This window comes from Plectropomus leopardus, chromosome 22 (genome assembly GCF_008729295.1).
Source record: "Plectropomus leopardus isolate mb chromosome 22, YSFRI_Pleo_2.0, whole genome shotgun sequence".
Lineage (NCBI taxonomy): Eukaryota > Metazoa > Chordata > Actinopteri > Perciformes > Serranidae > Plectropomus > Plectropomus leopardus.
This window is the reverse complement of record NC_056484.1, coordinates 21,532,401-21,548,658: the sequence shown is the minus strand read 5'-3', so window position 1 is coordinate 21,548,658 and position 16,258 is coordinate 21,532,401. Positions and strand designations below refer to the sequence as shown.

The following is a 16,258-nucleotide window of genomic DNA, read 5'->3' as shown; positions in this document are numbered from 1 at the left end:
AGCAGATCCGAATTTATCCTTCCAGTGGGTTTTAATAGAGAGGGCCAGGGGGTGCAGGTCAGGCTCACTGCAGCTCAGGGTCATAGGTCAAATGCTGGGAGGATGCTGCACAAGGTCTGCACCGTAAAGGAGATATTTATGGAGCCTGAGTGAGGCATTAGCTCACAACTCAAAGACACAGTTAGGACATGTGTATGCACAAAGGACCGTTAAAAGTAAAAATAAAACTGAGTTAAAGGTAGCATGTGTAGAATTAACATGTGCTAATAGCTTAAACCATTGCTATTTACCTATTTTTAACATTATTTATTAATCTATTTGTTTAGTAAAAAATGTAACATATGTAACAACTGCTGCAGTCTATAATGCTTCAGGCTCTTCATTATATTGTATTTCTACTGGGAGCAGAAAAGTCCTTACAAATGTTATGTATAGTAGAAGAAGTCAGTCAGAGGAGCTAATCAGAACTCAAAACACTTATTGTTGCAACTAAAAACAAATCAATGCACTTTACATGCATGGGTCAAAGGCGCCCTTTGGCGTCTTTATGAGGCGCACTGGGCTTTCAACAAACTTCAATGTAAACCAGTCCATGGCAATACTAGACACTGAGAAACTGAGGCAGTATAATGAGGGAGGAAGTGTAACTTGCAGACCATCCAGGAGACCTAAGTTCGTGTGTGAAACCAAAAGTCAAAAGGTGTTTTTCTATTTCAGATTTGCTCAAAATTAAGTAGTATTTTGTCAATAAAATACAACTGCGAGATGACTGCTTTTTCATTCAGTGATGTTATGCTAATTTTCTCCAGATAACTTTCAAAGAAGCATGGCGAAGGATGGTCAAAACATTAGCAGCTTTATTTCTATTGTAGCCACCTCACTAGCTGTTATTATTTCTTATTGAAGGCCACTTGCGCGTGTTATGCGAACCATAATGAACAGACGAGCCCCCTATACGTATGAGGGATTTCTCAGAAGTGATAGTCCATGATTTCACAGAGGAATTGTGACTGCCAGATGATCCGTTCAACTTTTAAAGGGTTATTATGGATTCTGTTCAGCACTTTCATCACCCTGGATTTGATGTCATCGTTTGGCGTCACATTGTGAGTCATGGAAAAGACACTTTGAAATCTGATTTGAGCAGCAAGAGCAGCTGGACTGAGATGTCATCTGTAAAAACCTGATTGTAATTGCTTTTCACATGAACTCCACATGACTTTTGCAGTCTTTAGAAGGCCTGACATTGTCCATGCGAAATATAACAAAAAACACATTGAGTTCTCAGACTATGCAAAAAAAAGGGAAATGATGGCACAAACATGACATGTTTTGGATGAACAAAACCTCAATATTATCAGACATATGAGAACACACTTTACACTACAATTGTGTAACGGAAGATGAGCTGTGAGAGTTTCGTGCCTCGGTACCTCCAGGAATGTTCATCACACGGTTTCAGTGTGTTCCACCTCGTCGCCACCAAATAAACATGAGACAGTAAATTAAGCAGCCTCACCTGCCAAACCCAAAATAAAGAGGTCGAGGCACGTGAGGGATGAAAGTAGGGCAGGACTGCCACGGGGGTGTAAACTCCTCTCCTCAGCACCTCGCAGGCGCCATGGTGATATGTTCGGGCTAATCTCATCTTGCTATAAACTATTATTACAGTTTAAAGTGCAGGAGTGATTTAATGCTGCAGGGAAACACTTTGTTGAATCTTTGTTTTATTGCTGTTGCAGTAAAGCGATGTTCTGAATGCATGTTCGTTCTCATTCCTGACCTCACCTGCACTGGATGCTCAGGTTTTCTGGGCAGGTTACAAAACAGTAAACATAATTATACAATATTGTGGTCAATAACAGACAGTGAGGTATTGAGAAAGAGACTGAATATGTGAATGCTTTTGTTGTCATTGGGTGTTTTTTTTTTTTTTTTTTTTTGGGTTTAGACTGGACTGGTGTAATTTTGTTTTTGAGATTTCAGATTGTTTCATTTCATGTTCTATGTTATTGTGTCTGTCGTATAATCACATCTTGGTTGGGCTGGATGCCCTTAGGGGTGTAAACTTCACCTTCAGGTACTCAGTGTTCTCAGGTTTGACAGCAGAAACAGAGTGACAGCCAGCTCATGTTTTTATCTTGGGTTTGACAACACATCTGCCCGGAGGACTGTAAGTCCGTTCATTTTTTGGTTTGTTTTTGTCGTTGACGAATAACAGAGTTCAAGGAGTTTAAAGTCTTGTATAAGGACAATTTCTACATTTACATGAGGGCCCTGACCAAGAAGGGTGCCAGGCTTTTAAGCAATTTTTTTCAAAGTGTAATCACATGCCCTGTGGCCCAAAAAGACTTTTTCCCATGGACTTACATGGCAAAAGACACATCTATAGATGCTTTTTTTGTTTTTATTTGAAACATCACAACAAAATAAGTCACTTCACTATCAATAGTTATTGAGGTTTGACTTTTCTTTTGCCCACTGAGCTTTTTACATCAAGCTCCTCTGTTCTTTCAACATTGGGTTGTGTTGTGAATGTACTGACTGGTTCAGTTTCATTTTTTCAAAAGATGAGAGTAAACTACTGCCACCTGATGGCACGGAGAGCTATTTCTATTTACGCAGGTTTACATGCTAGTGGGCCAATGGCTGTAGATTTTGCGATGTGTTCAAGTTTAACTTTTGGTCATGACAGGCGGGCAGTGTGAGGCAACACAACTGTCAGCCTTCGTCACTGATGTCAGTTTAGCATGTCTGGGTCTTCACAGCTTTGAAAGCAGGAACAGAATGACAGCCAGCTAATGTTTTTATGTAAAGTTTGACAAGACATCCGCCCGGAGGATTTTCAGTCTGCTCATTCTTGGCCTGTTTTTCATCTTTGACGAGTAACAGAGTTCAAGGAGTTTAGAGTCTTGTATAATGACCATTCCTTGTTACATGAGCAATCAATAGGGAGGATAACATAAACTTGAAGACAAATCAATTAGGCTGCCTCGACTTATCTTATCCAAATTCTTTGGATTGATTGGGAGCAAGTCCGGCCTTCATATTGCAGTATAACTTCAGTAAATGCTGTCTATCACGACCCATGCTCTATACACAGGTGATCTGTACCAGCAACTGAAATTAATACACCTGACAGCATCAACAACATCATAAAACATTGTGGAAGTTGTCTAAATAGGTAAGAGACAGTGTATCGAACACCAGGCCAGACAATGTTAGAGCATATCGATGGCGAATTGCATACAATCATGACACTGTCAGCTTTTTGTGTGTGATGAGAGTCACACTAATATAATCTTGATATGATTAAAATTGCTTTAAACCAGCATTTAATTTTCTCCTTTTTAAACCAGAAAGTATGTTTAAAAAAAATAAATGATTCAATACTATAAGGTAAGATAAATAAAAATCTCTATATTTCTATACATACGTATAGAAATACATATACTAACAAAAACTCTCACGTGTATATAAAACACAAACGCATTTGCGTATAGATTTTCGTCCACATATATGCACACCTTTACGCGTGTTCCATGAGTGAAATAAAGATATCAGCATCAGTGATGTTAATGTTTCTGGTGTACGTCAGCAGTGAAAAACACAAACCTTAAAACCAAGACTACATATTGAACTATAACACACCTTGTTCACATTCCAGCCTGGTGCTCATTTCAGCAAGAACACTTAGACACTACATTTTGGTGTTTCCCTCAATTATTCTCAGATGTTTGTGCTGTAATAACCCGTTTCTGCCCAGACGGCTCCAAAATAAAGATCACAAAAGGAACAAACAGGAAATGGAACTTTCAAATTAAGAGGTGACAGGAAGTGATGTTAGCTTTAGCTTCTTACCTTATTTATTGAAATGCTTTCCCATTTTAAGGGTCATTTACAGAAGGTAAAAAACATTTGGGCATGAGATGGATGCTGATGCAAAAACTAGCAATCGTCACGTTGAACAACCCACATCCACTGGGTCATGGACATTGCTGAGCTGATGTTGTACCCTGAATTTAAAAGCCGCCCCATCCAGTAAAAATACAGTAACAGCACTGAGATTACTGTTTATAATTCACCAATTACTGAAGAAGGAAACATTTCAGTGGAATGGCAACATTCATTTATTTCTATCTGCATTTCAATCAAATGAGAAAGTAGGTGACTTAAGATTGGAGCCAACAAGTTAGGTAACTTAGCCTGTATTTGCCAAAATATCTTGATTAACTATGTTATTATAAAAGAAAGACGCTATGATCATGTTTCTTTAGCACTGTTGCATAAAGTTCAATAAATACCAAGCATTGACTGAGAACATTAATTAAACCATTTACTGAAACCATGTTTCAGTTGTCTCAACATACAAATGAGGACACACGCAATAAACAAGGTCTTATGTAAGTTTATAAATATGTTGCACCTCGGCCAAGGCATTTATTACCGAAACACTCCTCCTCACCTCTATAGCTTTCTGGTATGGAGAGCAAGTGTGACAACTTACTAGGTCTGTGTTACCGTTCTCAGCGTGTCAGAGGTGATAAAGGTCTAATTAAACGAGCAGTCCATAAACGCAGCACTACCTGCAGCACATTCTGTACTTCTGTTTGCTGTTTTTCAGGCGGAGGAATGACCTTCCATCATCCAGCCCAGACAGATTGAACAGCGCTGCCTTTGAGGGCTGATGGAGGTTATGAGTTACATAACCATTTATGACTGCACCAAATGGTAAATAGTGATTCCATTCATTTAAGAACTACTTTTATACCATAATTCCCAGCAATGCTGGAAGAGTAGCTCAAGTAGTTTGCACAAAACAAGAACTGTTTTTTTTTTTTTTTTTTTGATGCATGTACCAAGGAGCAAACTCCAGGGCTGAAAAATAAAGCCAAAATGACGTGCAAAAAACTGCAGTTCTTTGAGTGGACACTTGAGGGTGACTATGAAAGTCAATCCCCATAGATACCCATGTTAAAATGCCCAACTTTACAACAGAAATAAACATGTTTACAGGCTGGTCCAACAAACAGTTTTGGTTTCTATGGCTATTTTCAACATTCATCACAACTCTATGTGAGGTGAGTTTTTAAATATCTCATACATTAACATTTTATTTAGGTTTAAAGTTATGAATATTTAAGGCTGTGGCTGCTTAAGCAATTAGCCATGTGTGAGGCGTTGTTGCACTCCATGCAGTGTTTCCCATTAATAACCAAGACTATGGTGGGCCGCCATAATCTAATTTTTGCCGCCATAGTCTGAATGGAGTCGGACTGTTAATTAGGAGCGGTATTAAACACAGTTGGGTTACCTATTGCGCAGCAGAGGCAGAGAGAAGCAGCAGAACATCAGGCGCATTAAAGTGAAACTAAACTGTTCATCCTGCTGGGCCTAAAACTCTCTTTCACTTACAAAAATCCATTGATCTCATCAGCTGTGAACGTATTAACAGATCAATTATCCACCCCGCGAGTGACATTCAGCGAAGAAAACAAAAACAACTCTGCCTGTTGCTTTGCATTCACAGACCCGCAAAAAAATGTCGTCGGATTTTAAAGTAACATCACAGAATGCCACTGAGCAGCTTTCCTTGAGGCCTGGATCCACCCTCGCTTCTCCACAACACCATCCTCTTGTCCAAATTGTTCCCTTGTGGCTCCAAAACAAATCAAGATTGCTACAGCCTAAATTCCAAATTCAGGGCAGATAACGAACCAATAAGTAACTTCACAATAGCTACAACCATAATCTTAAATAAAATCATATGTGCACATATTGAGTCAGATGTAACACCTGGATGTTACATGTTGTAATTAAGAGTGCATTAAACTAGTTTGCAGGCTAGCAGAGAGGTCTGAACCATCAGCTAAAAGTTACAGATACATTATAGTTCAGATATCAGAAAGTCATGGATAAATGTCTGAATAGTAAGCTAAGAATGACTATTTGAATTGGTTAGCTAAAAGTTAGCTTACAGCTGAAATAGTAAGCTGTGGTTTGCTAGAAAATATGAAAATAGTTAAATCGCTAAATGCCTTCAGCATAGAGCAAGGACACAGTTGATACAATCAGCTAATAGAAAATAGTTATTATTAGCTAGAACTAATAAATAATTAACTGAAACGTCTAATGGATACATTGTAGAATAGTTTAAAGTAATAAAATAGCTGACATTAACTACAAGTAAACAATACATTTTGAAAAACTTAATTTAGCTAAAGTACATGGTTGAGACATCCAGTGGTAATTACACAAATGCAAACTAACCAAAATATTGACAGTTCAAGCGCATGAAAACATTACTGTAACAATATCCAAGATCATATTATTGATTGTTTAATATGAAATCAGTGGGCTTACTTAAAATGTATATTGATTTGTGTTAGGCTTCAAAATAGACATAAAAGCTAATCAGGTGCACTTAAAAGTGGTATTAGGTCAGATTTAAGGCTCAAATCTGAACTTAAGCTCTATTTTTTGGCAGTTCATATCTGTTCTTGGATCAGCACTTAACTGCAGGAAGTAAAAAAAAAAAAGCAACAACAGTGGAACACTGCAGCACATGCCGATTATATTTTTGGAGTTTTGAATGTCAGCAATTTGTCCCTTTCTTTTTTGAAGTTGTATAAATGTTTCTCAGGTTAGTTACACAACTGACTCCCTGCCAAATGAATATTTGGTTTTGATGGACTACAAAAGGAAGCTACATAGTAGAACATTAAGTGCAAGCATGCAGCTGTAATGCAGTCTGTTCACATGCTTGTGATTTCTCAGGGTGTGCTGAAAGCTGCAGGGGTGTACATTTTACCGTCAGGTATTTAGAAATGACAGATGAACACAGTGACAGGCAGCTAATGATTAAGAAGACTGTGTTCCCTGACACTGCTTCCTCCAGGTTTTTACGCTACATTTGCCCAGAGGATTGACGTCTCATTGTCAGTCACATTTGTCTTTCCATCTGTCCAGCACAATGAGCAGACCAGAGGGCCGATGTTATAGCCTCAATAACAGATGTCATTTCTTTAAAAATGTGTCGTGGTGGAGTTATGACTCCATTAAGGACACACTGAAACCCTGGAAGCACAGCAAAGTTTATCTCTCCATCCTGACAAAATAACTCGTTTTAGAAATTAAAAAAATTAAGGTATTTGCACTCTTTTTGCAGTTAACAATGCAGTAATGAGAGGACGCTTTCAATAAAGAATGAATTCTTTAGACCCTGGACTGACATCAGTTTCGTTGTGCTGCGCTCTGATGTATTTCAACCTCTAGAATCTAAGATAACTGGTTTGCTTTGTAATGAAAGCATAGGGAAAAGGCAGTGAATAACTTGGCAATAAATGTCCGGAAAATTACCAAAAAAATAAAAAATAAAAAAAATATATATATACAATAAAAGGCAACACGACATTGACTTGACAATTAGCTATTTCAAATTATCTCATATAGTTTAACTTTTTTTTTAACTTTACTTATTTCTGTGTATTTATCTTCTCACTAATATAGTTTGGGCAGTTTCATTTTAAGGTACTCATTGTCTTAACATGTTTCTGGAGGAAATCAAGCCAATGTGCTCAGGTTTCAAATGGTTAAAATCGTGTGACAAAACTGTATTTTTTTAAGCACTTTTTCCAGGTCATTTCCTTGTTTTAGTTTTCTTTTTAACTTTCATTTCTTTCATAATGTATCTATTTTTTCCTGATTTTCAGGAAATTTACTTCACTTTACTGCACTTTTTTCCCCCTTTTTTGCTAAATTTAGGGTCATTCTTTTTTCTTTGCTCATTGCCTTCTCTTATGTTTTTGAAAAAAATCAAGCCAGTTTGATTAGATGTCAAGGGGTTAACTCTTTAATGAACCACAGCTTATTATTTAGAAACACTCACAGATATAGCTTCTGTCATTTTATCAAAGTCACTTTATATGCACTTTCAAACTGCTCCACAACAAGCCTCCTAGACCTGGAGTTGATTTTTTGTTGGCTTCCCGCTCTTGAGTCATTGTCGGTAAGCGGGTCTAGACAGTGTAGTGATTTGAGCTGCACAGGGGCACTCTGGCCAGGGATGAATTGGCCTTTGGTGCAGAGCTATGTTCAGTTTCTTGGCTTCTACAGGATGAAAACAACCTTTTTTTTAACCTCCAACTACTAGTGACCTGGTGCTTAAAACCACCAGAGCCTCATTCAATGCCACAGATGTAATTAAAGCAGGAAAGGTTTTGTCATTTGCTCTCCCCATAAAATAATGAGAGAAAATAAGAAACAGTGTTCTACAGAAAGATGGCCTGTCCTTGCGGCAGTCCAGGCCATCATGAACTTCGCTGGAAAACCGTGCGAGCCGTCCAGCGGGCTACTGCTGAGCAGGCGTGAGTCACGGCAGCTGAAACACAAAGACGGAGAGCGAAGACGTCTGGGAAGGAAACTGCTGACTTAATTCACACTGGAGCGTCTATATTTGAGACTGGGCAACTTCAGGACAGGGGGACTCCCTTCAGAAAATACAACCAGATGGCTCAGTGATCCGGCTGCCTTTTGAAGTGCTCCTGCATATGTGTGTGTGAGAAAGAGAGAGAGAGAGTGTGTATCCGCGGGCGTTGTCGTCAGGACACGTGAATATTTTTTTTTCAAACCAAAGCCGTCTGTTTTCTTTTAAGTGTGGGAGCAGACTGGAGGGTGGAGGCCAGAATCAAACTGGCTGGGAACAATTAACTGCAGCAGGACTTACACAAGTCTTTAATTTACCCGTCTAATCAATAAATTATTACAATCAAAGGGTTAAGTCTGTTTTCACCAGCTTGTCTGTTGTCTTCACATCTGCTGTGACGTCTTCTTCCGTGGGAGCATAATGCAATGTTTAGTTACATCTCATTGTCCACCCACGGACTGTGTTCTTGAAAAGGCCGCTTGAGACACTTTCTTGTAGTATTTACAGACATTTTAGGCTTTTCACGAGTACTTGGATTGAGTCAATTCTTTGCATTTTCCTCAAGAGAATAACAAAACAGCACATAGCTATGTAACACTGAAATTAGACTTGACATGGGAACCGAATCCAACAAGAAAAAAAGCTGGCAGAGATATTTTTAACAGAAATCAAAGTGCTTATTGACGATCTTTGACATCAAATTCTTCTTCACTCTTTTGGTTTTTTTAAAAAAATCTGCGTTCAAAGCTCTGAGGCTGCGAATAATCTCTCCTCGAGTTCACTGAGTGAGTTATCGTCTTATTTCGTTCCACGCGGTTTCAGTTCTGCCGGGTCGTTTGACAGAACTACAGCAGCTGCTGTGTCAGATACTTCCGTTCATGGAGATTAGTCTTTCTTCAAAGTGGTTCCCCGTTTCTGCGGGGCTCTCCGCAGCAAAGCGGTGGAATAATCTAATCTTACAGGTCACAGCAAAGGCTTGAAAAGCGAGCCTTGAAAAGAGCATTAAAAGTGCCTGACAATCAGGAAAAATGAATGATACAAAGCAATTTATGACCAATAAAGAGGTCAGAAATTAAAAGGAAAGACAACTGAACAAACATCTATATGTACAGAGCTGCATTAAACTACAATGTTTTTTTGAAGAAGTATTTTTTCACTATACAGAGTACTTTTTAAATTGTTGCTACATGAGCACTGAAAACAGAGACGACTGTAGCATTCGCAACAGACCAATAAACGCTCCCGCTGATAGGAGACGTAATGTAATCTTGTCCGTTTGACACTACGGCAACTGGATAGTAACAAACTCATGTTACAGATAAACAGAAGCTACAACATGCTTCTGAAAATAATTTAGGGTGAAAAATAGGCAACTCGGTGGTAGTTTATATATTTGTTCAGTGCTGATTAGTTTCATTGTTTGAAATCCTTTTTTGGGAGATCAAACGACACCACCAAACAGGCATCTTTAGTCCTGAATAATTTACACTTTGACCAGTTATTGTCACTCAAGAAAACAGCAGCTAGACCTGACCAGTCAGAGAGGATTTACAGAGCTCCTGTTTCCCGTCTAATACTGCAACACTGCAGGACAAACTGACTGAACAGTGTACTGCCGTTACTGTTCTCTTTAGACTGTGGCCCAAACACACTGAACCAACTTATGTTTGCTGTCAGAGGTCACAACACATAACATTACCGTGTGGATCCAAAACAAGCTCCAAAGGTACACACAGTGATTTTACTTTCAGTGGAAACTCAGAGAGAGCGACAGGCGGCTGCATGTGATGGAGAGGTGAACAAAACAAAAACTACACTGCATCAACATGGTCTGAAAACAGGCTGTATGAGTGAAAGAAAACTTATTTCATATTCCAATATATTAACATACAGCTGTGGAGGAAGTACTCAGATCTTTTTCTGAAGTAAAAGTAGCAACAGTGTAGAAATACTCTGTTTTAAGTAAAAGTCCTGCATTCAAAATAGCATTCAGGTACAAAGGTATTGGAATTCAAGTATACTTGAAATAGCCTAATAGAAGTAAGAGAATGTTATTTATTATGAGCACAGTTTTGAAGCAACCCCTGTTCTGACTCATAACCCCTAAAGCGAGGCGGTTACTGGGTTTTTGTCATGATGCCACTACGTTTATAGATGAAAAAAAAGGTAAATTACTGTCAATATCCTCCATGCTCAGTAGATTACTTTAGCTGCTGACTGTCTGGGATATGTCAATGATTAGCAGCAACATTGATTGTGACAGTGCACCTAGTGGAAATAGCATGTATTTTCTCCATATGCCAAATATGGTCAAAATGACGCCATCAGGTGAAAATAGTCAAAATGACAAATTCCAAGTCCAAGTCAGCAGCCCAAAATGACACCCAGGAATAATACAGTGTATGTTTTTATGCTTTGATGGCTGCAGCATGAAAAATGTCAGTTCGAATGGGTTTCAGTGGAGCATTTTTTTACCTTAACAGTCTGAATGTAACTATTTAGTTTCCACAGTGTATTTATTATAGGAGCTGAGCTGGAAATTCATGGATTACACTAAAATACACAATCTGGACAACATTTATGACATATGCATTAACACAGAAACAATTATCAAAACATGAGGAATGAAAAGAGACTAGAATGCAGCAAACCATCCCTAAAGGGTTAAAGTCATACCTATGGCATACCCTAAGCTATAGCCTGACATGCACCTCCTCAGAAATTTATACAACAAATTGTGAACACATAAAAGTCCTCCTGAAAAAGCATTTTAAGTCTTGTGTGTGATTTATCCACCAGTTGTTAGGCTAATTTATACAGCCAGAAATGTGATAGACTTATGCTAAAAACGTTAGCGTGTTGTATATGTGTGGGACATGTCTAGTGTAAGACAACTGTGTTGTTGGTAAACATAGTGAGTTAACCCTTTGATTCCTGGACCGACATTAGTTTTGTTGTGTTGTGCTCAGAAAACTTTCACAAGCACTGGAAACACGGGGAACAAAGGCAATGAGCAATCTGGCAAGAAATGTCCCACGAATTTGGAGTAGTTAGTATATTTAGATTTTTTTAAAGCAGCATTTATAATTAGCATAATTATACATTACATGTTTTATTTTTAGGCTTTTTATTCAGGTCTTTTCCTTTTTTTTAATTTTTTTTTTTTTTACTTTCCCACTCTTTGACTGTTTGTTTATGTACTTTGGGGGTTTTGGGCTAATTTTCATTTAATTGAAAAATAAATAAATCCGTTTTTCAGGCAATTTTTTATAACATTATCTTGTTAATTTTTGGCTCATTTCTCAAGTTTGTCATTGCCCTCTTCCCGTGTTCTCAAAAGAAATCAAGGCAATTCACAAATGAACTGAAATTTGTCACCTTACCTTTGTTGAACACTGCTATTCCTGGCTTCATGTGAGTAGGGGGAAAGTCCATGTGTGTAAATCCCTCTTTCTGGCTAAGTCTCAGCAGACTGAGGTGATCACACAGCATCTTCTCTCAGGATGGCATTTATTTTTCAGCACTGTTGGACAAATACATCAATGTTGCTGGTGGTGATGTTGAAACAGTACAGTACAGCTCCTGCTCTGTACATGGAATTGTCAGCTAGCAAAAGGGTGCTAGCTTATTACACTTTTACAATGCAGCTTTAGTTTTTTTGAAAAAATAAACATACATTTGTATTACAAAATAAAAGTCTACTAATAAAAATGTGCACTCTGCATCTCATGTAACATCTTGCTCTGTCACATACCTACACGACCTTTAAGACCGTTTCTTAATGCCAATCAGAATTCAACAGATTTGAAGGGGGAAAAATCATTTTTGATGACATTAATGCAAGATTTGATGTCATTAATGCATTTGTTAGATACATTTTTTTAAGTTACCAATTATTTTAAGATTTTACAATGCCACATCAATAAAACAGAGTCATACATCTTGTGTCTTAGCCTTTTTACATTAACTAATTCAACACCTTTTAAGACTTTTTAAGGATCTGCAGGGACCCCATAAACTGCCATGAACCTATTTTTTTAGGTTTCTATGAAAATAATTCTAATTAACACTATGCTATGCAGGCCCAAACAATGCTCAATAAAATTAATAGCATGTTTCTCCTTACAGAAAATTCAAACTTACCTGTTGAACAAGCGCATGAATGTGGCTAGTAGTGAAGGTGAAACATACAGCACAGCTCCTGTCCCTAAATGTCAGAATAATGATTCAGTTAACACACTGAATAAGTCGCCATTTTTAATTAACATCTGCTGTGCAGCACTCTATTCAGAGCAGCTAGCTGCTACATGCTAACAGGCTTAGCAAGCAGACTTCACTTTAACAAAACAATATAAAAACAAAATAACAGCTACGTGACGGTCACAAGACGTGTCCAGGCTGTTCATGGCACTTTAAATACACTAATAATATGAGTGAAATTAATTTCTATTTGAGAAAATGATCCATGGAGCTATTTTCATTACATACCATGGAGGGATGCAAAACCGCACGAGCTAACGATGTCAGGCCTCTATAATTACCACCGCCGCCACACGAGGGCGCTATAGTCACACAAATTGAAAAGAGCCTTGCATAGTAACCAACTTACAAAACCATTTCCAAAAAATAAAATACAAGTGGGAAAGAATAAATAAATTGGATAAATTGCTTGTAAAATGAAGGGAACACTGAGTGAATCTTTAAGTGAATTTTGACAAACTTCAGCAACCTTTCAACCTGTTACACTAGCTGCTCGGCTAATTTATGCAATGTAAAATGTCATAGGCTTATGCTAATTACATTAGCATGTTGTATTTCTCGGGAAAACATGTTCAGCAAAAGGACAGTTGTTTTGTCTGTGAACCTTGTGTAAAATAATAAGTTTTTTTTCTGTAGGCCAGCCTGGAATCTAACATCAAGCAAAACAAAAAACTAAGGAATTTAGCCTGGAAAAGATTCTGTAACATAATTGTAATGTCCTTATAATAATTATGAATATAACCTTTCAATAGCTTTTGCCTTTTTTTCATAAACATTTTTTCCCTAGCTTTTTTAAAATGATTTTCTACATCTACTAATTTCTTGTGATATGTGGAACATTTCCTATCCAGTTGCTCATTGCTCCCCCTTTTTTTTGCAAAGAAATCAAATCAATTTGCTCCACATTCAAAGGTTTAATTACTGAAAGGCCTCTGAAAACATCACAGGAAAAGTGATGTCAGCCCAGGATTCAAAGGGTTAATTGACACAAACTCATCTTGATGTAAATAATAATTCTACAGCAAAACAAATTATAGAATATCTGAATTTGAGTTTTGAATTTTGGTGCAATTTGAGGCATGTATCTTGGTCTATGTGCATCTTTGGGTTTCTGTATGTCTGTGTAAACCAGTTGCTTGTAGAGTCAGCCTAATGCACAGTCTCACATCTGCAGCTCATTTCAGGGTGGTGATTTTCGGGCTGCAGTGTCTGATGGGGGAGCATAGCATTGGACCATCACAGCATCCAGCTCTCTGTTTATCTGATTCTCAAACAAAAGCCTCCCAGTTCCTGTCTGCTTAGCGCCTCAAATCCACAATCTGCTCTCCCAATCTTTTCCTCCTCTCCTGTTTTTACTGCCAAGATGTGATCCCTCATCTGTTTACTGTGCAATGAGGGAGATGTATTTCTCATGAGACTGAGTGAGCAGTGTTTCCTGACAGATGTAAGTAAATCAACAGGGGCCGGATTAATTAGAAACAAGCTGGGGAGTGACCACAGTAACAGGAGCGTGTTTGCTCTTTGCCCTCTGGGCCTGATCACATGCTGACTGGGGAACACATTTGGTTTTCAGCTCACTACAAGCATTTGGTTGACGAATGATTTCTTTATCTGTGGCACATCCTAGTGGTCATTTAGTGCAACTGAGCTTATTTTTGGACAAACTATACTTAACTCAATTGATCTGAATTTGAGTAAACAGGCACAGTTTTAGCTGAAAACATTTCATAGTGAAATTCCAAGATCTTTCACTTTTGGAAAACATCTCCAGTTTTATGTATTTTTGAGATTTACTCTAAAATACTGACAAATATACAACCAACGAGACTGTGACAGTACCTGCCATCACTCCCCACTAGTTTACTGCAACTTCATGAACCCTACTGACCACAAAATACCAGTCCAGGATAAAATGTTGGCCTTGTACATCTCTGCAAACCACAGATATGTTACATTTGAACATTTCACACGTATGTCGTAGTTCAGATTACATGTGTATGAGCTGGGTTTCTCATCAGGAGCTGTATGGCGTAACGTCTGCTAAGCAGCAGACAGAAACATACCACTCTTTTAAACAGACGACAAAGGTGTTGTCATGGCATCATTACATACATGACTTAATACACATTTTCCTATAAAATTAGATTCATCCACAAACCACAAATTTGTGACAGATCTGCTGTGAGATCATGGAGTTAAAGTTCAACTGTGTAAGATTTAGTGGCATCTAGTGGTGAGGATTGCACATTGCAACCAGCTGAAACTTCTCCAGGTTAAAATCCTTCAGTGTTCGTAGTTCAAAAGGTTTTTTTGAATCTGAATCATCCGCAGAAGTCTCATCCTCTCCAAAATAAACAGACCAGGTGATTAAAAATGGTAAAAGAACACACACAAAAAAGAATAAAGCAAATGTTATGTTATGTTTAAAATCTGAGGTTTTAACTGGGAGCCAAATTATCTGCAGGGGCTACCCACTATAAAAGTTTCACATTAAAAATCAGTGCTTTTACATTGATCTTTGGCATCAGAGGTAAGCTGCTAGCATAGTACCTGCCAATATATGCTTACCTTTTTTCTCAGATAACTTAATATCCAAACGTTCAGGAGGTTTTTACCAGGAGCTGAATTATCTGTCGAGGTCTTTTCCTCCCCTAGACAAACACACAAAATGGTTTAAACTGGTAAAACACTGAATGAAGCAATGTCATGTTAAATAAAATGGTTGTTTTCCCGATGCTCTAAAAGCGGAAGAGCTGCTAAGTTAATGTCCCAGCCTAGAATCAGCAGGCGGGTTGACATTAAAACTCAAATTGCGCAAACTGAAATTGTGAATAGAAAACACGCCTGATGAAAACGCATCAATTTCGTAGTATTGTATCGTGCATACAAGGCATAGTAACCTTACTGCAAAAGGTAAAGATGTGCCAGGACGAAGGATCTGTCATGTGCTGTTCTCAGTTTGCATTTCCAAGAATACTACAGCAGACAGACGGACGCCTTCATGAGGACATGCACTCCAGGATTATACGGACACACTGCATTTGACAGTAAGATTCATGGAAAAACATGAGGGCAACAAGCACGTCAACAGTATAATTTATTCAACAAAACCACGTACATTCATCATATTCAGAGCAACACTTCTGTACAGCTTAATAAGATAAATACACATTTTTGCGGGATGATTCATCAGTTTTTCTGTAGCACCTTCAACACATAAATCAGTGTGTTTTGCACATCGCAGCAGATTAAACTCAACTCTATTCACATTAGCATGACAACACTTAAACCCGAGAGGACGGCCAGCGCCGTTTAACCTGATGAACCGGGAGAAACGTTTAGAAACAAACCAAACTGCTCTGCTGTTCAACCTGAAGTTCAACATTCCTATTTTAGAGCAAGGACCATTTCTCATGTTAGATAACTGGGCATTCTCTGCATGCCGGCTTTTTCCAGTCCCTTGTGCTGCTGAGGAGCCTTAAGTAGAAATCTCGTCTATATCAGGGTCGGATATTTTGGGTCTTAAAGGGAACGCTGCATGGGAAGGAGCAGAGATCTGTGCTCGGCGTCATT

At 38.2% G+C, this 16,258-nt stretch overlaps 1 long non-coding RNA gene across 1 annotated transcript; it reads right to left on the bottom strand.

Moving 5' to 3' along the window:
• Positions 1-12,579: 12,579 nt before the first annotated feature.
• LOC121961219 lies at positions 12,580-15,628 on the bottom strand. Its single transcript, XR_006107033.1, has 3 exons — positions 15,591-15,628; positions 15,254-15,336; positions 12,580-12,632 (listed from the first exon to the last, which is right to left on the bottom strand). It is a non-coding gene; the product is annotated as an uncharacterized LOC121961219 (long non-coding RNA).
• Positions 15,629-16,258: the final 630 nt, after the last annotated feature.